The 24,388-nt window shown below is 42.3% G+C and overlaps 1 protein-coding gene across 2 annotated transcripts in view; it reads left to right on the forward strand.

Annotated features, from left to right (window-relative positions):
- The first annotated feature begins 4,849 nt into the window (after positions 1-4,849).
- The window catches only part of LOC311165716 (PALM2-AKAP2 fusion protein-like), a 95,751-nt gene continuing 76,212 nt past the window's right edge, over positions 4,850-24,388 (forward strand). For both annotated transcript variants that reach the window (XM_084225969.1, XM_084225970.1), the window contains exon 1: positions 4,850-5,353. The gene's annotated coding sequence lies outside the window, so the exon portion shown is untranslated. The remainder of the gene's footprint in view (positions 5,354-24,388) is intronic.

The following is a 24,388-nucleotide window of genomic DNA, read 5'->3' on the forward strand; positions in this document are numbered from 1 at the left end:
AGTTGAAAGAGGGGTTTGTAGAATAAAAGAGGGATACTACTGAATGGAAATTTTTTTCTACCTTTAGGAAAAGGAGCAGTCTGAAAAGAGTCACAAAGGGGAAGTCACAATAGGGGAAAAAACCAGGGGCTATTGTGGACAAGGGTACAACGAGGCAAAGATAAGGCAGGAGGAATCAAAGCAGAAACACTAGCTGAAGCAAGACTGTAAAGAACTTTAAGTGAAACTTTACAGCTCCAGATTTGCAATGACTGCATTTTCGGCAAGGAGGGAAGATCCATCAGTTGGTTATGCAGTGGCATTCCTGAAAGCTGCAATAAAATAGATTTTTTTCCTTAGAATACTACAGGTACTGAATGCTTATTTGGATTTCTTGTAAAGGAAAACTAACAATTCCCGTGCATCGAAGAGAAAACGATCCCAGTGAAACTTGGCTGTTTTTTCAATTGCAAAGCAGAATAACTTTTTTAGGTGGGTGTAGATGACAGAAACAGTTAGTGCTGGGTATTACTCCTGTGACATAGGTGCTCGCAGTAAAGCACACTATACTGTGTGGTAAGTGGTTGCAGGGTTACACACGTAGTTTGTACGCTGATGGTGACTCAGACAGTTTATGGAGCCAATACTAAAACATTACTCACTCAAGGAGTCGCATTTAAACCAATGAGATTACTCATGTAGTGAGTGGCTGATAAAGATCTTGCCAAGCTATTCCACCACATAATAGATGTGTGTAAATGAGCCTGTTAGCCAGGTGAATAACTTCAGAAAGGAACTTTTAAGTTCATTCTATGTATGAACTTTTTCAATTTGAACTCTCTAACCAAGCTGAGGTCCTATTACCTTTTGCCAGCTCCCACTAACTGGCACCCCTATCCTAAAACTCATCAACTCATACAGACAAATAAGGGAAAGTGACTTGCCTTCAGTCACATCACAAGTCAACAGCAATGACAGGAATAGAACAGGGATCTCCAGTCAATTCTCTACCAGCAGCTCCCTGCCTCTGTAATTCACATTTAATCCCTGCACTGAATATAAAGCATTTATGAATGTGACCCTTAAATTTCCTACGGCTCTTCTGCTAACTGACTGGTGGATCTCTGCATTCATTAGCTTTATAAATGCACAGAGAATACACTGAAGTACCATTTTCATCTCACACACATCATTACAAGCTGGTGAATTCCCTCATCCAGCTCATCCCCATGTTTTTCTTCAGTCAGAGAAATAACCAGAACCACAAGAAAAGGAAAATTAATCAAATCACAAAATTTCTGACAGCCAGTCTAAGACACTTAAAAATCTGCATCCCAAGCAAAACTCATTTTTCATATTCAATAGAATTCAGTGTGGAGGCTACCATATCAAGCATCACCTTTCAGGACTGCATTTCATTTAATAAATGTTATAAAAGTGCCTGGCATATTCAGCATCATTACCAGAGTATTTTCCTTCTTTCTTTGTTCTGCATTGCTCTCAGCCCTTTTTAGAGTTCATAGAGAGCATGAATACTGTGCTGGGCTGCAAAGAGCAGCCTGAAAAAAATTTATAATAGGAAGAGGTATCCTCTTCGAATTATTCTCCATTTGAAGGTTCACTGCATAACAGTAAAAAAATCTGCCTCACTGAAACCAGCTCCCCTATACTGACAAGGTTCAAAAGCAGAATAACTCCTCTGTCTCCTGAATAAAGGAGAAGCAGCAGATACTAATACAGCTTCACTCTTTTCGCTCCCTATTTCTCTCTCCTCTCCTCCAAACATCTTTGTCTTTAATTTCCTTCTCTTTATCTCCCCATCCTGAGCTGCCCTATGTCTCTTCCCCTTTCTAACTCCAGGCGCTCTTTGTTGGCAATGGTTCCATCCTCTCTCTGTCCATGGAAGAGCACACATCTGTACAGAGGCAGATTGCAAACTAGGTCAGTTTATATGGCAGAGATAAAAAGAGCAGGAATAAGAGCCTTTTTGTATAATAACAAGGTCTCACATAAGCACGTGGTCCGGTTGTCAGAGATGCTGAGCATCTGCTGTTGCCACTGACTTCAGTGGTACTAGTCCTCATGTCCACAGGCTGCAGATATAGAAAAACATCTTCAGTTTTGCAGTCCCCTGCAAGCAGAAGTTCAGATACACAGTCGCAGTTCCTTGATGTTCTCCAAGACTCCCCATTAATCTCAGGATCTGGTTTTGTCAATTTTTCCAACACGTTCAGCACAGTCTTGGGATGTAATTGGTCAGTCATTGGAGGAGGAATGAGGTGATACTGGGTATAACACCTTTTTAGTTCACAAGCACATAAAACAGGCCTGAAATAGAATGACAAGTGAGGAACTGTCATGTGAGTGTTAAAAATAACTATCTTTCTTGACAAATATTTGGTTAATGCTATCTTTATAATCTTCCTTTCAGAATTTTTAGGACAATACCAACTGATCTTGCAATTCGTTATTTAGGTAAAGGTATTCTAACATTACAATAAAAATAAGGGAAGACTGCACTCTGGCAAAGATTAATTGCTCCTTCCCCATACCTGCAGCTCTCTGTAGTGCTGTAAAAAAATTATAGAGCATGAACAAACTGCATCAGTCTCATTTGTGATACTGCTTTACCTAATGGAAGAAAATCTGTGCTGCAGTCACATGCATCAGTCCAATCTTGTATGAGTCCAGATAGCAGGAAAGGGGCAGAAGGTAATTGTTGGAACAATAAGATAGAGGAAGAGGATCTCTAAAATTCCCCATTAGACAATGTAACATTATAAACTCTGGTTTCCACGGAGTTTTCTCCAAACTGCACTACTGCCAGTCTCCAAAACATGGGGCTTTTAGAAAGCATGGTACTTGACAGTGCTTATTTTAATTTTGATTCTGAGGCCTGGAGGGGACCTTTCTGCACAATTCTGAAGGTTTCCACAAGCAAAAATCACTTATTTGTTTCCCTTCCTCCCTTCCGATAATTGCCTTATTCTGTTTCTAGCAGCTGAAGTTCCTAAAAACCAAATAAAGGGTGGTCAGACCTGTGAAACATCAAAAAACAGACCTGTGAAACATGCTCCTTTTCCTCTTTCCTCCACATCCCCATATTGCCATTTGGATGGCATGCCTATCTGTGGGAGTACAGACTCTTATGCCTGCAGGGCAGGTTGGTGGGCAGGATCAGCAATGCATGTCCATGCACAGGTGCAGCTTTGCTTTGCTCCCTGCTTGCTCTCTGTAAATAGGCTGAATGAGGATGTTCTGTGATTCTAGCACCTTATCCTAGGAGGACAGAGGCTAGGAGTGCTGTCTTTGGGCAGATAACTGCATTGCAGACATTCCTGGGGACATTCCTAGATGGTGCAGCTGAAACACCCTTGTTCCGAGCTGATCTCTCTTCCTCCTTCCTGTGCCCCATGCTAGTGGCAAGTAAAAAATGTTCATTAAAAAGCCCATCCTTTGTCCAGAGAATTTACAGCAAAGTCTGAGAAAGAGAAAACAGATGGCTGCTAGTAGGGAGAATGGCAGACAGTTCCCTGGTCAAAGACCTTGCTGGGGTTTTCTCTGTACCATACTCTTGCATGTTTTTAGACACATACATTTGCAAAGAGGGTTGTGTCCACGTGTAGTTGATTATTGGGATAGCTTCTTATTTACGTTAGTATCACAGCTTACATGCCTGCACTTATATGTGTATGGATCAGTTTCCTTATTCCATTAACTTTTATTACAAACCAATTTCATTATCACACAGTGTTAGGTAGCAACCATGCCTCTGTAAGTATGCGTGTCCTTGAGTTCTCAACAGAGAATGCAGCAGCTGAATTATCTCCAGCAGCATGTAACCTGGTGGAAAATGTGACACTGAACTTCAATACAGACTGAAGAGCTAGAGGTTTGCAAACCTCAAGCCTGTACTGTCCAAATACAGAGATGCTAATTGGGTTAGAACTAAAGGACACTTACTGCAATCTATCTGAGAAGAGTCAACATTGCTGCTGTAAAGTCCTGCCTTAAACAAACCTTTTGGAGGTCTCTGAAAAGGTCAACAAAAACGTGGATAAGGGTGATCTAATTTCCATATCAGACTGGGCGTCTAAAAGGTTCTTGACAAAGGCTTTTAAGGAGACTAAGCAGAGAAAACAACAAGAGGGAAAGCCCTGGTATAGCTCACTAATTGCTTAGGAGATAAAATTCAAAGTACAGGAATAAATCACCAGTTCTCACAATGAAGGGAGGTGCTGGAGGGTGTAAGAGTTCTGCAAGAGTCAGTGTTGCAGCTCAAAAGATCCTCATGAAGTATTGTCAAGGAAAAACATCACTGTGCCACTGTATGAATCCGTGGTTTCATACACATCTTAAATCCTGTGTATTTCTTAAACTCAAATTTAGATCTGTTAGATAAGGGTCGTGCTCAGGAGTTCATCAATGACGTTAAAAGGTACAGAACCGTCTGTGGACAAAGGTCCCCATGAGAGCAACCTACAGCTCTTCAGCCAGGAAATGTAATGATGTACAGAAATAACTGTGGAGATCTACAAACCCATGAGCAAGTCTAAGAGAGGGTTAATTGTTCCCATCCCGAGCATAAAGAAAGGGTTAGTTGTTTCTCATCTCCAGCACAGGAGCTGAGGGGATAATTAAGCTTGTACAGAAAAAAAAAAAAAAAAATTAAAAAAATAAAAGGCAGAGCCTCTTCACAGGAAGAAGAGCAGATCAATGGGAATCTTTGCAAGCATATTTGGGTTCCAGGCAACACTGAAGAAGTCCGGGACAGCAGTACTATCTATTAAAAAAAAAAAAAAAAAAAAAAAAAAAAAGAAGAAGCCAAACCACACCAATAAAGAAAATCAAACCAAAACCAAACTAAAACAAAACAGCCCGAAATCCGCGGCTTGGAAACCCCCGGAGCTGGCGGCGGAGTGAAGCTCCCGCCCCGTGCACTCCCCGGAGGCGAGCCGCGGGGCCGCGTTCCTTTCTTCTCGACGGGGCTCGGCCCCCCCGGTCCCGGCTCCCTCCTCTCCCGCCCGCCGCGGGCATCGTAACAGGAGAGGCTCGCAGGCGGAGGGTAACCCGAGCGCGGCAGGGCGGGGACCGCGGGGGCGGCCGCGGAGCCTCCGCACGGAGCGCTTCGCCCCGCGGGACGGGACGGGACGGGCGCGACGGGACGAGGCGGGGCGGGGCGGAGCGGGACGAGGCGGGCGGCGGCTTTGCCCCCCTCTTTCGGCGTCGGCGAAGGGGGCGGGCGAGGAGGGAAGTGGGGAGGAGGAAGAGGAGGAGGAAGAGGAGGAGGAAAGGGGGACCCGACGTGCCGGGGCTGCGCGCGGAGCTGGCAGCGCACGCTGCGAGCCGGAGGAGCGGGAGCGATTTGGATAAGGTACCTCCGAGCGCCAGGATGCGCGTGTCCGCGCGGCGTCTGTCTGCTGCCTGCCTGTCTGTCCGTCTGCCTGCCTCTGTGTGTGTGTGTGTGTGTGTGTGTGTGTGTGTATGTGTGAGAGAGAGAGTGTGTGTGAATGTGAGTGTGTGAGCGCGGCTCCCGGCGCGGAGGGAAGGGAGGCGGCGGTGGCTGCGGCTCCGGCGAGCTGGCCCTCGGTGGGCTGCGGGCGGGAGAGGGGAAGGGGGGTAGGCAGGGCGGGGGGGGGAGGTAGGGGGGTGTCGGTGGAGTTGCGAGGAGGGGCAGGGGAAAAGCCAGGAGGGAAGATGGAATCGCGGGGAGGGAGAGAGGAGAAGAGGAAAGGAGAATGCAGATGCGCGGAGGGGGAGGGAAGAGGCCAGGAGGAGAGAGGGGATGCCGAAGGGGGACATTTCTACCCTTGCCATCGGCAGCCCTGCGCCGTGTGGCCGCCAGCCCCGCGGGATCCCCCGGCGTGCACGGCCGGGCGGGGGGAGGCGCGGACCGCCGGGAGCTGCCGGCCGGAGCAGGGGGCCGCGTACAGAAAGCCGGGTCCGTGCGCGCATCCCCACGATGTCCGCAGGCTGGGGGCGGCTCTGCCCCCGCCGCGGGTCTCCGCTGCCCGCCCGGGGCGGCCGCTCTGCCTGGAGACGGGCGGGCTGTGGGCACGGAGGGGGCGTGTGGAGGGGGTTCAGCAAGATCCTGAGAAACCTGTGACGTAATTATTTTTTAATCAGCATGTGTTTTTCATGGCGATCTCAAATTTTCCTGGACTCCCCTTTTTGAACAGAAAATCCCCTGTATCTTTGGTCCAAGTATTTCTATTTTTAGATTCCTCTGTAACAGCAAAGCGAGTTCATGAGTTTTAAATATTTTTTTTTCTTTTTTGTTTGGCCTCTGCTGAGGACCACTGCAGTGTAAACTTCCGAAACACTGGTGTCTCTTTTAAAAAAGTTATTGAAATTATTACTGAGGTGAGCAGGCCGGCAGCTATTGTGAGTGTACCAGTGTTTGAGTTCCTGATGACATTAATCATTAGTCTTAAAGAGCAGTCATCACATTGAAGTTAGGTTTTTATCTTAAGATGAATTGCCTGTCAGGTCCCAGAAGATGTACATTAGGTGCGAGTACCACCCTGCTCTTAGAAGAGATAGAGCATGTTCCCCCAGTTGTGATTTTACCAATGAAATAAACTTGTTGTTTTATTATGAGTGGTGATTAACAGTTCAACGTTGTAATGATATTCTCTGATTCTAGCATTGTCTCATAGCTCTGGTATGTCAATTTGTATTCATGCTGTGTAAGTGTTTTGCAGAGGTTTTGCCTATCTGGCAGGGATTTATTTCAATTTCACAATTACGTTTTCTGATCTCAGCAGCCTCAGCAACCCAAAGAAGTTGTGTGTATATATATCAGTAACTGGTATAGTGTGTGACTTTTTTTTTCCTAAGAAATGCAAGTTTTTTCATGTCTTTAGATCACAGTTTTTATAACTCTGCACACAGCAGAAGTTACAGCTGAAATTGTGTTCATTTAAGTATATTCATTGCAAGCATTTCTGACCACTCAGTATTAAGTGCATTTTATCGATTATCTTCATTTTATGTTTGAATGCCAGTCCATTTGCTGCTCTGCCATAGCCTCTGCCAAAGTAAGTGTTTAGAAATTTAAAATGTTACATACAGATATTGGCTTTTGAGAACCAATACCTTGTTTTTGTATTAGTTTTCCTAGCTGTCCAAAGAGTACAAGTCCCAGGTGAGCTCTTAAGTAAATTAAGCCATATTAATAGATACTTTGTAATAGTGCCAGTAAAAAATAGGTCTTGTGGCCACTGATGGTTATTTCCCTTCACTGTGGATGTGCAGCTTCTGAACGAAGGGATGTGTGCAGTTCTTTTAAATTACTCCAAACTCCTATTGACTTCAGCCAGAGTTTTGGCTAAGTTAAGAACGCAGGATCGTATGACTTACAGAGTGAAAGATACAGCCAGCAGAATCCTGAGCAGTTTTATGTATACTTTGATCATAAGATAATTTGATTCATGCCTGGTTTGTCTTGTCTAAACTGCAAAATTCACTTTTGCTACTGGAAACACCTGCTGATTTAGCAACTGCTATTGATACTCCATTTATAGCAAGACAAGAAGAGCTACATAAAGCAAAATCTAGAACTGTCCCTATTGTTACTATTCACAGTGTGATTTTTCTCTCGTTGATGTGCTGCTGTACTGATTCTCAGGCAGTTCTGACTTCAACTGATGGGCAGTACATTTATGGTTGTGGGATAAAGAGGGTTGTTCAAGCTGCCAAAATGGTCTCTCTTTCTTCCTCCTACCCCCCTTTAAAAAATGAAAAGCTGTGGCAGCTGTCTCTTCAAGCAGGCTGTGCTGGAGGGGCAGATCTTTGTTCTCGTGTGCACCCTGTTTCTTGGATGGCTAGAGTTCAACCTGAATTCAGTGTAATTTTGATACAATTTTCATTGCCTGTTTCCCATTTTCAGGCAGCTTTTTTTTTTTTTTTGTATTTGGTTCAATGCCAAAACTTAATGAAGGTTCCTTAGGAAATTCTGGACAGATAATTCATTGAGGAAAAGTCTTTTCCAATACTCCCATCCACTAGGACCAAGTCGATTGAAGTTGATGTGGATAGACTTGGCATTCATATTATGGTGGAAAAAAAAAGTTGGCCTGTTAATTGATGATGATGCTGGCTTACCTAAATATTGCATTGGCCCTGTAGAGGCATGTTCTTTAATTGATTGCTGACCTAGACCACTAGAGTGCAGTTCTATAAAATTAGGCTTAATTTTGAAATATAGCAGGAGGACTGAATGAATGCCAGCAGATGCAGTTATATCTATAATTTATGTTGGTTTTTTTGAGCCATATATCAAAGTGGTGCTCTTTTTCTTCTGCATTTCCAAAATTTTAAGCCTTATCTGCTGAACTAACTGTAAGACTTTGGCATGCATTGCTCTGGTAAATTAGCAAAGCCATAATCTGTGGACTCTCCTATCTGGGATTCTTCTGCTGCTAAGAATGCATTTCACAGTACGGCTTGATGGGGATGGACCTGGAGAATGATTCTGCTGGCTGGTCTCCAGTGAAGAAGCAAACTTTGCAGAAATCCTCTTGGGGCAAGTCAGTTAGGGATAGCCTCCATCTCAGCCATCTGACAAGGACAGATGTCCAGTTGTAGTTGGTAATATTAACTATCCCATATTATGCCAAATGGAAAAGATTTTTACAGAGTCAGATTGGGAATTTTGGGGGTTTTTAAATACCTTATGGTAACGTGTCATCATAGTCATTGTAGCTGACTGCAGGAATCTAGATTCAGATGGGATCTCAAGGCCGTTCCAGTATTGTCTGTCATCAGTTAAGAGTCATGGTTATTCAGTACTGAAATGTGTACAAAGCTTTAAAAAGTGCATGTTGCACACAATAACTTCAGGAGATCACATATGTATCTCACTCCATCCCAAAAAACAAGTGGGAATCACCAGTGCTGAAGACTTTCACCTGTAAAACAGAATTCTTGTTTCCTCTTCTCTAGATTGCACAGTCTTCAGGCCTTTTCCATAATTTTCACTGAAACACACTTAAGTTGAAACTGTAATTTCAGCTGCTACTGCAGGCTTGTTTCCCAAGTAATAACATTCACAGTGCTTGACTTTCCTGGTATTATTACAGAATTAACAAAAAAGAGGATACATTTTTTTTTCATATTAAAATTCTGGGTTATCAGCACAAATTGTTGATCTTATTTTTGGTGGTGAATAACCTTCATTAATCCATTATAACTGTAAATCATGCCATCCTTAAGTTTAAAAATAGATTGTTTTATTTAAGTTTATAATTAATGAGAGTTCAAAGTTCACTTTTTGTTTATTTGATGACAGTAAGATTCTGGATTTCCAGGAAAAAAGAGAACTGTATCCTCAGGATAATTCCTCAGAAATGTTATTAAAATACTGTATTGTAACAAGACTCAAGTGTTGCATTGTTCAGTGTGAGACTTACATGCAGTGTTGCATGAAAGTAAGAGTTTTCCCTAGGTGTTATACTGGCAGAGAATTATTTATTTAATCCCTTTAATAACAGAGAAAACAATATAGTATTTAAAATAAATCAGATTTCCTCCAAAACATGTCTACATCTATTAGAAAGGGTAGGAATATTGCTTTAAAAGACATGCACAAGCTCTAGGGAAAACTTTGATATATGCTACTGAATCATGAAAGTGTATCCTCCTCATTTTGGAATTCTCTTCTGTCTTTATCTAATTGACTAAAGAGATGAATCATGATCCAGGGGGAAAGAATGCTTCCAAAGCTTTGGATTTTTTTCTCCAGAATCTTGGGGTTGCAGTGATTTCTTTTGGGGCTCTGGGCATCATAATTTTCCTGTTCTCCTGTATTTCTGTATTTAAAAGGGGGAAGGAGCAGAAAATTGTGTGTATAAATTACTAAATTCACATCACCTTATGTACCTCAGGAGGGAAGGGTTCCCTGTGTTTTACCAGCTTTATTGTACATGTTTTTGTGTTGCTTTATGCAACATCTGTTAGTATAATCCATGCATGAACCAGGAAAAATTTTAAGTGTTTAGTGGATATAGGACTGGCAGGGAAGGGTGACATTTATGCATCTCATTTAGTCCCTTTCTAGCCACTAAAGTTGACCACTTCAACAAAATAGTGCAAAAAAAAAAAAATCTCCTGTCCTAGTAATTTTCAAATACCTTTAGACTGGTGGCACATTAGGATTATATTCACTTAAACACACACAGAGACACACACCCCCCAAAACAAACAAGCAAACAAAACCAACCAAGAGCTAAATAAACACCACCAAACCCACAAACACCACTGCTTCAATCCCTGAGTTACTAAGTCCTTGTGGCTGTTGACTGGCCTGGGTGCAAATGCACCTGAGGACGTATTCAGCTTCCTTCCTAACAGTTCTTCTCAGGGACCGATACTTGAGAACAGGGATGTTATTTTTTAATCATTAAACCCAAGAATTCAAGTGGACATGTTATGCCTCGTTGTCTGGGACAGTGGTTGTTTGAGTTGAGCTTAATAACCAGCGTTGTTTGAGTTGAGCTTAATAACAGCCGTTTTTCCCCCAGCACTCCCGGGAAAAATACAGCTCCATCTGTATACATGCTTGGAGTGCCCTATTTCTGTATCTCATTAAATGTGGAGCAAGTTTAGTAGTGCCAGTTGAGAAGAATTCCTTAACAGGACTGCTGATATACAAACAAGATCCACCCAGCTTTGAAAAAACTTCACTTTTTAGAAGTTCCCTTCCCTTTTTTTTTTTTTTTTTTCCTAATTGCTCTTCTAGGGCAGGTTTCAGGAAGATAACAGACCAGAAAAAGGAATCAGGTGAAATGTACACCTGTATTAGCATCCTGCACCAAACTCTACTGGCAAACTAATTAAATAGATGTACATATATTAATAAAGCTTGCACAAGTAAAGCAGTAAAGGTTATTTTTGTTAAAGTTGGTGAGTTGGTTTGTACAGATCTTTTGTCTCTCTGATTCTGTTCTATTAGGAGTGTATCACAATACTCCTGTAGTGTTGTAAGGAAGAGAGTGTGAAGCCAATCTCAGACCTTTAAATATTATTCTATCAGCTTTCTTCAGAAATAGGTCATTTATTTCCAATTTTAGAGTTCCCTATTAGCTGCTATGCTGCCCCAAGAGTGAGCGCAAGAAGAGGTTTTTGCTGGCAGTGCTCTTGAGAACCCACATGCTGGTGTGGGAACTACTATCAATAAACCCAGAGAATCTTTTAACCTGATTTTAAAATGAAGTTTATGCAAGGTGAACAAGCGGCTGTAGTTTGTGCCATGGTTTGATGTTCCAACTGTCCCTATGTTTTCAAGACATGTTTTACTGGCACAGGAGAGGATGACTGTGGCCAAAATATCAAGAAGATCTGGAGGACCAGGTGCATTAGCAGGAAATATAGCCATGGGAGTTCAAACACATTCAGGCCTCAACACCATGTTGTTTCACACAACGTGTGGCTGAGACAGGGACACACCAGCAACATCCTTCTGGCAGGGCTTGTCTGAGCTCAGCAGAGCAGAGACTGATCCAGTTCTTCGCTGTTCCTTGCTCCTGCTGCTGATTGCGATCATTGGAAAGAGAAATTGAGCCAAAGTTATGGTCTGACTTTTCCATTTCATTGCGTATTTTCAGGATTTTAATAGAGTCATATATTCATTTAGTTTGGAAAAGGCCCTTAGAACAACAGCAGTAAGACTATTTATGACAATTTTGTATTTTTCTGTCATGAAGGCAGTAGATATACTGAATACACTGGTCAGTGTATCACTGGAAACTGGCGTAATCAAACCAACCATTTTGATTATTTAGTTAGATATAAAGAGTAGCACAAAACAACCTGTTCTGGCTCTAGATGCTGTTCTTTGATTTGATAAGTGCCTGAGCCTGCATCCATTTGATGTTCCCAGTCTCCACAATGCTTCCATCACTACGTTATAATGTGTACTTTCACTAACACTCTTCTGTTTCAATTCATGGTTTTGTTTAATTTAAAAATGTCAAACAGAGACATATTACCTTCCTCTTACATTACTGCCAATGAAAGCTTGTTCTTCCTCTCTGATTCTCAAATCCCTATGAGTTCCCTCTGAATCTCTGGTGACCAGCAGCTCTAAGGAGAGCAGCAGCCACAGTTTTTGGGGAGTTCTTTAAATTTGAAATGTACTTTAATAGAGGAACCAACATAGACTGAAGAAGTGCCCATTCACTTTCTGAAAATGAGACCTTTTAACAGCATTTTTGATGGGCACTCAGAAGACCTCTGTCCTGTTGCCTGTTTGGCTTTCTAAAAGTAATGCATTTGTAAGGCCCAGGCTTATGCTCATTTTGATGTATAAAATGCACTTAGCAACTTGGTTAATGAGAACACAAGTGGTATGGCACAGCAGCTCAGAGTGTGTATTGACAGACTTCTAGCGAACACTTCTTGCTTCAAATTAAAAATATCTTTTAATTAGTTGACATTTTTGGCATTTTGGGATGTATTTTGAGCCTTTAAACTTTTTGAAAAATCTTTTTCCATCTAATTAACTCAGAGATAGCTCAGGTAATTTTGAAATTTCTGGGAGGATCACCCTTAGGGGAAAAAAATCACATTTGGAGTTGTCACTGGAAAGCTGACAGCTGCTGGCATATTTAGACAGTCCTGAAGCCAGTTTGTGATAAGATCAGCACATAAGCAGGACTCTCCAGAATTTAGCTCTGAGTGGCAGTTAATTCCACTGACTCTTTGTTTATTTCTTGAGGCTGGGTGCTGGTGGTCAGCAGTAAAGTTGGATTCCAAATATTTGGTGACTGAAACAAACTAGCTTTCATGATGAAGTGTGCTGAAGAGACTACAGTAGAATTAATGTTTCTTGTGGGGAAATTCTTTGCTCTTGTCTTTTTGTCAGATGTCATTTTCAAATGAACTTCTATTCTGAATAAAATGTTTTTAGGCTATTCTGCCTGTCATTCATTCCCCAGGCTTCTCCATTATTCAGGGGTTTCATCTGTATGGCAGCAACAGTTCAACAGCAAAATTGCTTTATTCTTCTCTGGTTCTGGTGGGATGTGGGGAAAACTCAGAAGTTCAGCTGTTGGGCACGCCTTGCCTACTGTTCTTGTTGACTCTGGCAAGTCGTCTTGCTATATCTTGCTGGCCTGAATGAGGGATATGACTTTGCTGTGGAGAGCTGGGTAGGATTTGTACTAAACTGTGTCATGCTGGAAATTTGTTTTCTTTCTGGAAGAAAAGGATGATAGGACTGTTCTTTTGCATGCTCCAAGACTCTGTTTTATCCAAGCTTTCTGAAGAGAAATCAAGCCAACTCCCTAAGTTCTTGGCAGAGTGAACTGTCAAAAAAAGGGACTTTTGCAATGGGATATTACCAGCTGATCACCAGCTGCCTGGGGTGTAGGTCCTTGGGAGCAGAGGAGCACGTACATGGTATTTCTAAGCATCCCCCTTCCCATGTCTTTGGGATGGGTTTCTGCAAAAAGGAAGATAAATCTGGAATCCTGCAGGTGCAGATGGTAACGTGTAATTGTGTCTGTCGTCATGTTGGATACTGGTAAGAAGTCATGTTAGATAGTGGTAAGAAACCCAGAGGCAAAAAAGAAAAAAAGAATACATAAGTTTTGTCACATCAGCAGCTCAGTTTCTATTATAAGTGGTGGTCAGTGTGAAAGAAAGTGAGAGGAGGTTACTTATGCCAGTATTCAGTAAATTGGGAGTAAGATGGCATTTAAAGCTGTGACAAAGTTGCATTGGCCAGAAGTTTTCATCTGCAGATGCAGTGGATCTGAGATAATTAAAGACTAAAGTGCTTCTTCCAGTGAAACCTATGCCATCTTTTCCTCTGCCAGCCCCTGACACAGGGACAGCACTCATGCTGCAGTGCATGACCTCTGAAGGGCAATAGGGCTGGGCTCAGTTTGAGCCCCACTCAGTTTCGTCTTCTTTCATTGAAGAATTGGTTCTTCAGTGTTCCACTCATAGCAGCTGCTGACACTTCTGCAGAAAATGTGAAACATCAGGCCAGGGTTCACTGCTCACACCACCTTTTTGAGGGTTTGTGTCTTCGGGCACAGAGGCAACTGCTGGTCCAGACTGGGACAGTCAACATTAAACATCTGAACACCAAAATGCCAAGTTACCTCTGCAGGTACTTACCAGCTGTGGTAAGTGGCTGTGGTAAATGGCTGTGCATTCTTAAGTGGAGAGGACTTGGAAGTTTAGTAGAACCGTAGGAGCAGGACACAGGGGTATTTTGTGGAAGGGAACTGACTGTAGTTAAAAGACACATATGTACATGGGTGCTTTGTCCAATATCCCATTGGCATTAGTCATCTGTCAGAGTGCAACTGCATTGGGAAATGCATCATACCATTTAAATTATCTTTCTAGCTGCTGGATTTAATGAATAATTTCCTTTGGAGTCAAAAGGGAATAAATGAAAAAAGGAGATGCTGAAGGACTTCCAGTTTTTATTGTGGCAAGCGTGAGTTTAAAATAGTGTGCCTGACTTTTTTAAAGAAGAAAAGGGGACCCAGTTTCACAGCAGGAGAACTTCACTTTGCTAGGCATGATGCCAAGATTTTATAGTGACTTGATGGTTTCATTCCTCAAGAACACAGCAGTGGGCTCCAGCAACAATAGACCTCCACTGTAGAGGGTCATGATCACAAAATTTCTCAGGTTCTTCCTAGTCAGGCAGGACCTCAGGCATTTTAAGAAGCTGGGCAGTATGGAAACAGGCCTCTGCTGCTCTGTTGCATTTCACATTTGGGACGAGATGCTGGGTGATATAGTTTGCATTGGTTTGGTGAAACAGATTTTGTATGTATATTCTGTCGTTGGACATCAGTTAATTCATGCTATTGAACAATATTTGAAATTTTCTAGTTAATTTGAATTTACTTTGATTATGTGGGCTTGATATGTAGCTTACCATAGATAATAGAAAAAATATCACAAGAGACTAGAATCAATAAAATCCTCTTTTACATAATTGTACAGCAGCTTCAGGAGTAACAAATTTGGGCTTGTTAACTGTAATTTTTTTTAATCTTTAATGTTTTAAAATGTTTTCTGGGCTGCAGAGTTAAGAACTAACAAAAATATTTAGATTCAGAATGTATTGTAAAGACCTGACAAGTCTGAAATAATGGCTTCTCTGGGTCTTTTGTTGTTCTTGTTCAGACGCTGAGGCTTATAACCTTCTCTGAAAAGCTCTGAAATAAGCTACTCCTCCTCCAAACCCAAATCCTTCAAACCCAAGGCCCAAGCTTTCAGTTAATGCGAATGGACATGGATTGGCAGGAGAGACCCTATGATTTTCCTCTGTGCTAGCAAATCACAAAACACAAATAACAGAGAAATATGTTATTAGTCTCTCTGATTGTTTTCTGCAGTCTGTGACAGTATTGCCAGAGTCTCTTTGGTTTGGCTGTTAAAAGGATAACAGCAAAAAATAGCTGTCCTCAGAGTGACAGGGCAGGATCCTGGTTCTCTTGAGATCTGTGATGGGAAGGAGGTGGTGGGTAACATCATTGCCCTGGAGCAGGCAGCTTTGCTCAGGGATCTGACCATGCAAGTCAGCTTGGCCAGGGCAATGGTGTTGGCTCAGACCCTTCTTCAGTGGGAGGGGACAACTCTTTTATTTTCCAGTCTGCATTGCATTTGCGACGTCTGTCTCACTTCTGAATTTCTGAGCTTTTCTTCTGCAAAGCCCAGGTCCTCCCTCCACCTTTAGCCTGTTTCTTGTTTGCTTCTCTTCTTTTGGTGTTACAGGAGGGTTTTTTCTAAGTGTTTGTTGGCACTGGGTGTCAAGAGCCTAAAGCTTACATATCCAAACTTTTTCCCAGCTCTAGTCACTGTTTGATTTGTGTGAGGTTGAGAGGAAGGTTGAGTCATTTTCTTCAGGGAAGAGGTCTGAGTGTTCAATGATACTGTCAGTTTCTTTCTCACACAGAGCTGTGTGTTTAAAAAAAGCAGTGTGGTGTATGACAGTAGTGGTGGGAGCACACAGAAGAACTTTGTTCTCTGAACCAAGTTCTCCTGCCAGCTGTGCATCAGGGAGTCTGTAACTGCTTGAGCTGCTGGAGAGTTAACACAGATCTGGTGGTGTGACGGAGTAAAAGATTTGATCCTTGTCAACTGAGAGTCCTTCAGTCTGATTCACTGTTCACATTGTACCTTGGGCAGCTTGACTGAATTATATATTTGTTCCTAAGATATTGCCTGCATGTACAAAGGCCTTCCTGGAATGCAGTTACCAGGCAAGCCTTTTCACTTTGCCAGTACTCTCCTGTATCTGCATTTTCAGTATCAGATAGGTACACTTGGCATGCATAACCCTCCTCCAGAACAGGAAGCCTGGAGGACACCTTGAAGGCTACATCTTACTGCTGGTCTCTTCCCAGAGTGCTGCTTCCCCTTTCCAAAGGATAGACTAGGAGCAGTGCCCTGGTTTTGGGGAGTAAAGCCCCAGGGTGCCATCTGACACAAGCTTATACTGGGGTTGATTTAAACAGCCAAAAGCACATCCATGCCTTTCTGTTTCCTTCTGGAATATAACCTTCTCAGACAGCTGTGTGTTATTGCATTAGTGTTGATTCTTTCAAAGAAAGAGCAGAGCTTTACATGGAAGAGCAGCAATTGGCTTGTATTCCATCAGGAAAAGCTGCATCATAAATAGTTTTCAATAGCGAAAAACTAGAAAACCTGTTAAAGAAATTACTAAAAGTAAAAGTTTAATTTTTGCTCTTGAATTCTTGTTCTTGCCAGTTGCCGTATTGTTGCTGCATACTAAGTAGTTTATTCACAAGACCTTTAAACAAATAAAATTAAAAGGGTATTTACAAACTCTGGTTAGTCTCAGCATAAAGTGGGAATGGTGTCTGCATGCTGTTATTCTTCCTTGTGGTGCTCTGTTCTTGTGTTTATACATTGTTTGGATCTTCTGTGAGCATTGTGTGGGTTCTTATACTGAGAGTGGTGGGATTTCTGATCTTATGTGACCATAGATTTTGCCTTTCCTTTGCCTTGTTTTCTTTATAAAATTAAGTCAACCTTCTGTGATTAAACTCATTGCATAGAAGGAAAAAATGTGAGATGTTTCCTGCAAACAATTGATGACAAACTCATTGTACTAAGCTTGCTGAAAAGGAACTTTTTTTTGGAAGGTGAGAATAAAGGAATTTCCTCCTCCACCCTTCTGTTGTTCAGCTGTGAACTGATATTGTTGAGAGGGAAAAAAGTTGCTTTAGTTTTCCTCAGGATATTATTGTGTGATCTTAGTGAAAACTTTTAAAGATACAACTGTCACTCTAAAGGTTTCGGTTTCATGCAGAATTGAAAAATTAATTCCCTATTTGTTTTTAGTTTAAAGCATAGTCGGTTCAGTTAATTTTCAGAAAACACATCCCTTTCTGAGATTCCCTGGGTTAACTTTACAGTTCAGTGAGAATGAAATCTCTTTTATGGCACTCTCTATGAAACAGTTTGATAATTACTGATCCTGCCTGACTGCCGTTGAGGGAATGGGAAAATGCTTTTTAAGGGTGGTAGTGGGGTGGATATATTTTATTTTTGTATTTATCAGGCAAGATGCCTAAACTAGGGTTTGACATTACCCTCTTTTAGTTTGCGTTGAAGTCACTTTTATTGAAACACTTGCTCAGCATCAGGATGTGAGTTCTATGATGTTCTGTGCATGTATTTTACTTTATCAGACTGTAAGTAGGCTCACCATCCACCTTTTCCTGATTCCTTGGGCTCTCCTATAGGCACAAGCTATTGCAGCAGTGCAGATCCTTGTTCTGACATTTCTCTCAAAACTCAAATAGTCTTGAATTTATTTCCCTGATGGTCTAGTTGCTGTTACCATTCAAGTGAAAGAGGAGGGGTAGATTAATGCTGCTCTGAATATTGTTAATAGTTCTTTGCTACATCTCTAATTAAGATTGAAAATAGGATTTAAGTAATTGTATAAACCTGTTATAAGATACAGTTTCTGTCCCAAAATCTCAAGTAGACAAAATAGAGAATAGAGACGGCAAATAGAGCTCATTGCTCAGTAGACAGCATTGCTACTGATAAACTCCACAGAGCTCACAAGTACTTGCAAAGAACAAAATTACCTTGTTTCTGTATACTAGTTCCAGTAAAATTCAAACTTAATCCTTTTCAATGGTTGTGACTGACAGGCTGAAGTTTCTACAGGTCTTGGTTTAGCTCTAGGTAACAAGTCACCTCCTCCTCCATGCATGAAGAGCAGAAAGATGTAAAATGTGGGGTAGATCCTTAACTGCAGCCTCCTAGGTTAACTCTTACTTTTGTGGCTATGCTTTTAAAAGTCAGCTGTACCCCTGCCTGCAGGACCAGCCAGTCCCAGAAGATAAAAAAAGCCTTCAAAGATTTGCAGCTTTTTTTTTTTTCCTATTGCAGCGCGGGACAATCAAGCATATGGTTATTGCTTAGTCAGACTATTACACTGGTAGAATTAGGTATGCCTTGGCTCCTGGTGGAACAGATAGTCGTAGTTTTAAACATATAGCCTTTTTGGTGGTTCTGGACTTGCATTATTCTACCCCACATCTGTCGCAAGATGAAGCCTGGGAAATGATTGGAGGAAAACAGTGAGGCAGAGGCAGGGTGAAAGGAAGCTCCTATGGTCTGGGACTGGGATGATGTCAGGAAGAATAATTGTTTTGTACTCTTAATTGCTAGCTTTACTCATGCAGCCTGAATTGACATGGGTGGGGAGAATGTGGTGTGCCACATCTGCACTGACTCATGGGACAGTAGTCACCTGCCCCCTCAATTATTTTTAGCTTCCCGTGAAAGACTGAAGGATGACATAAGCAGGGAGAGTGAGATCCAAAGTCCTTCATTTTGTTAGCCTGGACTGTGGCTCTGTCACCAAATGTGGTGATAATCAAAGCAAAATGGGAGTTCACGGTTTTTTCCTAGTGTAAGTGGAGCTGTGGTAAGGCAAGCTTTCACATGAGGCACATGGATAGCAAATGCCTCTCTAGAGGCACATGGATAGCAGATGTCTTAACACTACCTGGTACTTGGTTCTTAGGCTTTCGTAAAGCATGTCTGTTTTCTACCAGATGCTCTGATCTGTTGAAGAGACATTTAAAGAAGTGTGGCACATAAGGTCAAGGTGTTGGTTCTAGTGTAGAAGTTGTAGGACATCACTTGTATCTTGCAAAAATATGAACATATGCGAGTAGAAACAACCAAAAGTTAGCCTTTTTTATCTGTGCTGTTTTCTCACCTTGGTGTATTTGAGTTACCTAATTTGCGTGTGTCGTGGTTTAACCTCAGCCAGCAATCAGGCACCAGGCAGTCTCTCACTCATCCCCACACCAGTGGGGGTTGAGGAGTGAATTAGAAGGGTAAGAGCTGGAAAACTCATGGGTTGAGGTCAAAACCGTTCAGTAAAGAGAGCAAAAGCCGCACACACAAGCAAAGCAAAACAAAACACGGAATTATTTCACTGTTTCCCATGGCAGGCATGTGTTCAGCCATCTCCAGGAGAGGAGAGCCCCATTATGCATAACAGTTACTTGCACAGGCAAACACCATCACTCTAAATACTGTCCTCCTTCCTCTGTTTTCCCCCCAGCTTTATGTACTGAGCATGATGTCAGATGGTCTGGAAATCCCTTTGGTCAGTTGGGGTCACCTGTCCCAGCTGTGTCTCCTCCCAACCTCCCATGCACTCCCAACTTTCTCAGCAGCATGGACGTACAAACAGCAGAAAAGGCCTTGGATTGTGTAAGCCCTGCTGAGCAATAACAAAAACATCTCTGAGTTATCAACCCTGGGTTCAGCACAAGTACAAAATACAGCTCCATACTAGTGACTGGGAAGAAAGTTAATTCTGTCCCAGCCAAATGCAGCACAACAGTTCAAGTAAAATAGACTATGTACTGAAGCAAGGGGATTTTGAGGCTAAATCAGACTCAGAAGATTTAGCAAAAACAGTCTGGGAGGGGTTCCTTTAGATTTAGAGTTATTTAATTTCAAAGTTCCCTGTAATTTCCTTGTTAAAGGCTAATTATCACAAAATGTGAACGGCTTTTTTCACGCACATATGACTTCCATGTCAGCTCATCATCTTGATAAAGCAGACCTCATGAAGCAGATTTGCAAAGGGGTCTCCATATCAGTGCAACTCTCTTCATATAGCTGGGTGTATACAACTCAATATTTTAATGCCTGCTATTGAGTACCAATGGTTCTTTTTAATTGAAGAAATGCAGATGAGTATTTTTTATTTGGAAGCATGTGTGCATGGTACACAATTTTGTTTGGTCTTCAGAGCACTCATGTAGTTGGAAAAGGTTGTATATGCCAAATATTTGGTTATCAACATTTATAGTTTCCTTGGTTTAATACTCATTTCAATGTATTCTTTAAAGCCTATTTCATACTAAAGAAGAGTTGCCTAACTAACTGTATCCATGATATGTCATACTCTGGAATAGTTCCCAACAGTTATGACAGGCTATGCAGTGAAGGCTATGCAGGAACAGTCAAGCCAAAGAACAGTTTTCTGTTGATTTCAGGTTAATTGCCTTTTCCCTGCAGATTTAAGGTAAGAGGCTGAAACTGGTGAGAGAGGATGGAGGTCTAATATCTGATTAGGGCCACTGTGCTTTTGATCGGTCTGCTGGTTACTCTATATGAAAAATAAGGCTGATGAAGTTTATAGGAAGAATCTAATGCCAGGAGAAAAATGTTACATTATAAGACCCTTATGTTTTTAAGTCAATTAAGACACCTCTCTGGAAAATTTTTGAAATTTCCCTGGTGATGTGTAACTGGGACGCTACTGAACATTCAGGGGAAAAAAAAATCTTAAAGGTTGACATCTGACAACAGAAATTAAATAGAAAATATGTGGGACGGCATTGCACAAGTGATTGAAAATCCCTGGGGCAGAGAAGTGAATAACACAACTTTGAATCAATAAGGTGTTGTAAACATGTAGATTTGGCAGTTAGCTTGATTAGGTGAATAAGGCAGTGATGGACAGGATTCTACTCAAATACAGTTTCACTTGGCTTGAAACTTAAGGCTTTTTATCTGCAACTTCAAATCCTATTAGATTTAATCCTCAGCTGTTTGGAAATTTCACCATTGTCATGCACACATTTTCCACCTTGCAATCTTATTAGTCCTTGATACTCCATTACTTGTTAGTAGTTCTTCACAATTTTTCCAGATGGAAATTCTCCTTGAAATCAGATCTGAGTTTGTGTTCACTTGAATTTCAAATTGTTCTTCCTAGTTCAGTTGGTAAAGAATATCGTGGTCAGAATCCATATGTAATAAAACCTCAATTTGACCTGATCACCATTAACTTGGAATCTTTCTAATGGGGTAATTGTCTTCTGTTGCTCATTTCTACACCGATTTCTTACCATATACACCCTACAGCTTCATGGGACAGCATTATTGTTTCTGATATAAGTAAAATCTGTCAGTGCTGCTGTAAAGCTAATATACTCATTGCTTAGACAGCTAATTAGCATGACTAGCAAGCTGCCTGAGGTCCTGGAGTCTGAATTAACTCTCCTGCACACACTGCTTAAAACTAGAGCATCACTGAAATAGCAGTGAAGGGGTAGACATGAACAGCTGGCTAACAGAGGGGAAGAGAAGGTCTAGGAGAAAGGCATTAGCAGAAAAGAAGCACTTTCTCGTTCAAGTCTGTTTTGAAAGAGAGCAATGAGTTGTTAGCTCTTCTCAAAATGTGCTTTGCTAGTGTTGGTTCTTTGTCTGCAGAAGGCAGGAAGTAACATCTTGGCTGAGGTTATTCTTCCCTAGGCTTCTGTGCACACTTAAAGCTCACCCCTCAGGTCCAACATTGCCAGTTTTAGTCCTTGGGACTGAGCATTGCACTTTCTTCCACAGCTTTTTTCACTTCAGGCAGCCAAGGGATGGCTGATAGGAATGAAAAATGACTTGCACAGGATGGAAGGGAGTGTCACACACCCCAGATAAACTGTGTCTCCATGGGGAGAAAGGCAGTCATGTGGGCTGAGCCACTGTCCAGATTTACACCATCAGAAATGCTCACCTACGCTTTCCAGGGTGAAATGGATCAACAGATGGTCCCTAATCCATTCTCTACGAAAAACATCATATACATCTCCTAACACGTTAATGAGTGACAGTAACCTGTCTTATTGGCTGTTCATAGGACTCTGATTGTGCCTTCTGGTGAGCAGGAGCAGACCCTGTTCTTTGCTCTCTCCCTCTTAATGCTCCAGACCTTGCTGCCTTTATGCAGGGTCAGAAAGGAAGGAGTCAAGATGTTCCATTAACAGAGACTGCTCTCACAACCAGCCAGCTGCTTTGTCATGCTTTTGTAAGTTTACAAGCATGCCGCTTCTCACTTCAAGCACTCTCTGGGTCTCCTGGAGCAGAGAGGATTCTTTGCCATTTATAATGAAGATTAATTTGTGTTAAATTTTGTTGCTGGTTGCTGAAATTACTTCAGTCAGCATCTAGCCGTGTCCCCCAGCCTTGCTAAGGAGAAACTGAGAGAAGCAGATGTTTTATAAACAATGTATTTTGTCATGAATGCAGCCTGCAGTAGAAATCATCCACATGAAAACAACTGTTCTGCCAGAATTTTGGTTTTTATCCTTTGTACTCTATAAGGGAGGCACTCATGAATCTGTTTCACCTGGTTGTGACCATGAATAAATTCAAGAATAAGAATGTAAAACCAGAAATTCCAGGAGAGGTGAGAGCAGGTAGTTCATACTTGATGTGGTTTTTTCCAAGTAGTTGGGAGTTTTCCTAACATGTGTGAAGTTTCAGACTGCCTGGATAGGAGAGACAGAGGCAGAGCGAGAGGTCTGCAGCCTGCTACTTCTTAAAGTGAGTTGGTGCCAAGGCTTCCTGCCAGCATTTGCTCATTTTCAAATGTGTTAAGGTGTGTTAAGGTACAATAATTTGCATAGGTTTTTTAAAAAAGAGGTGAAAGAAGTTCTGCATCCTTCAAAAACTGGAGATAGCATGCTGTCCTACTTGGCTTTTTATTCTGTATTCCTAAATCACTCCCTACATATATATTGCATGGTGGGGTTTTTTAACTCTTTTTGGTGTGCTCAACTTTTTAAGGATGGTGTCAGGTTCACCCTGGAAGTGATCTGCCTGCAGGGAAGTCTCGCCCAAAGAGCTGTGAGGGGCATAGCTGAGCATGGCAGTGACAACAGCAGGTAACTGAGTGTAGACCACCATCTGGGCAGGAGTGTCTGTGAGGAAGCCTAACAGCTGGAGGAGGCATGGTTGCTTTATGGCAGTGTGAGTGCTCACATGGTGCCTTTTTCCTCACTGAAAGAAACCAGCAAACTTTGGAAATAAGTGCTAGCTGTCAATTATTTGGTTACATGAGCAGAGTGGGGAGAGGTGAAACTGTGTTCATGATGTGTGAGAGTTTCAACAAGGGTGTAGCAACATAACCAGGGTTGACATTTGAGCTGACAAAATCCAGAGCCAAGTCAAAAACCACAGCCAGAGGCTTTCCTCTCGCCGTGGTGCAAACAGCATCTTCCCACTCCAAACAGCCACTTCCATGAATGCAAGGGAAGAAGTTATTCCTGCTGCCTCCGCCCCTGCTATGTCTTCTCTCCCCTGTGGCTAAAGTTAGGGTGAAGGTTATTCAGCTGCTTGATAATGCAGCAGAATTTGGACCGGTGTCATAGCTTTCATCTGGTTTAGTAATTTGTTGGTTAATTAACCTAATACTGTGTTCTGCACTGAAGATGTGGCTGTCAAGTCATTGCTCAGTTAAGTTAGTATCTTGTCTTGCACCAAGGCTGTGGCTGTCGTGGTATAGCCAGCAGTGCCACTGATAGAATAAGCAAGGAACCAGTGGCCAAGGGGTTGAAATTCTGCAGACATGCCCAACATCTGTGTGAGTTCACCCTCAGACCTTGGAGATAGCCTCTTCCCAGACAGCCTCTTCATGACCTCATGCAGGGCTGTGCTCCCTGGGAATTCAGCGAGTCTTTTCCCACATCCCTGATGACCACTGGGGATGGGCTGGAGTGGGCTGAGTGGGAAGTGAACCTTCCTCCCCAGGGACACATCTGTGTTCTCCGTTTCACTTACTGGAATAGTTCACACCCTTGTCCCAGATAATGCAGAGGTTTACACCCCGATGGGACCGACAGATGCTCCTCTAAAACTGCTGCTGTGGCTCCTGTGCAGTGTTCTCCCTCCTGGCCCCCTGCATTTACCAGCCAAAGCAGAGCCTGGCCATCCTTCTGTCCTTTTGTTCTCCCTCTCTCTGCAATCTCTTTGGCTCCTCAGCTGCAGGTGAAGCAACGATTGAGCAATCAGCAAAGCCATCGAGAACCTAATCTGAGTCTGCTCCCCGTGCACCCTTGCAAAGATCATGTACAGCAGTAGGTCAGTC

The sequence above is a fragment of the Fringilla coelebs genome (genome assembly GCF_963513975.1).
Source record: "Fringilla coelebs genome assembly, chromosome: Z".
Taxonomy (NCBI): Eukaryota; Metazoa; Chordata; class Aves; order Passeriformes; family Fringillidae; genus Fringilla; species Fringilla coelebs.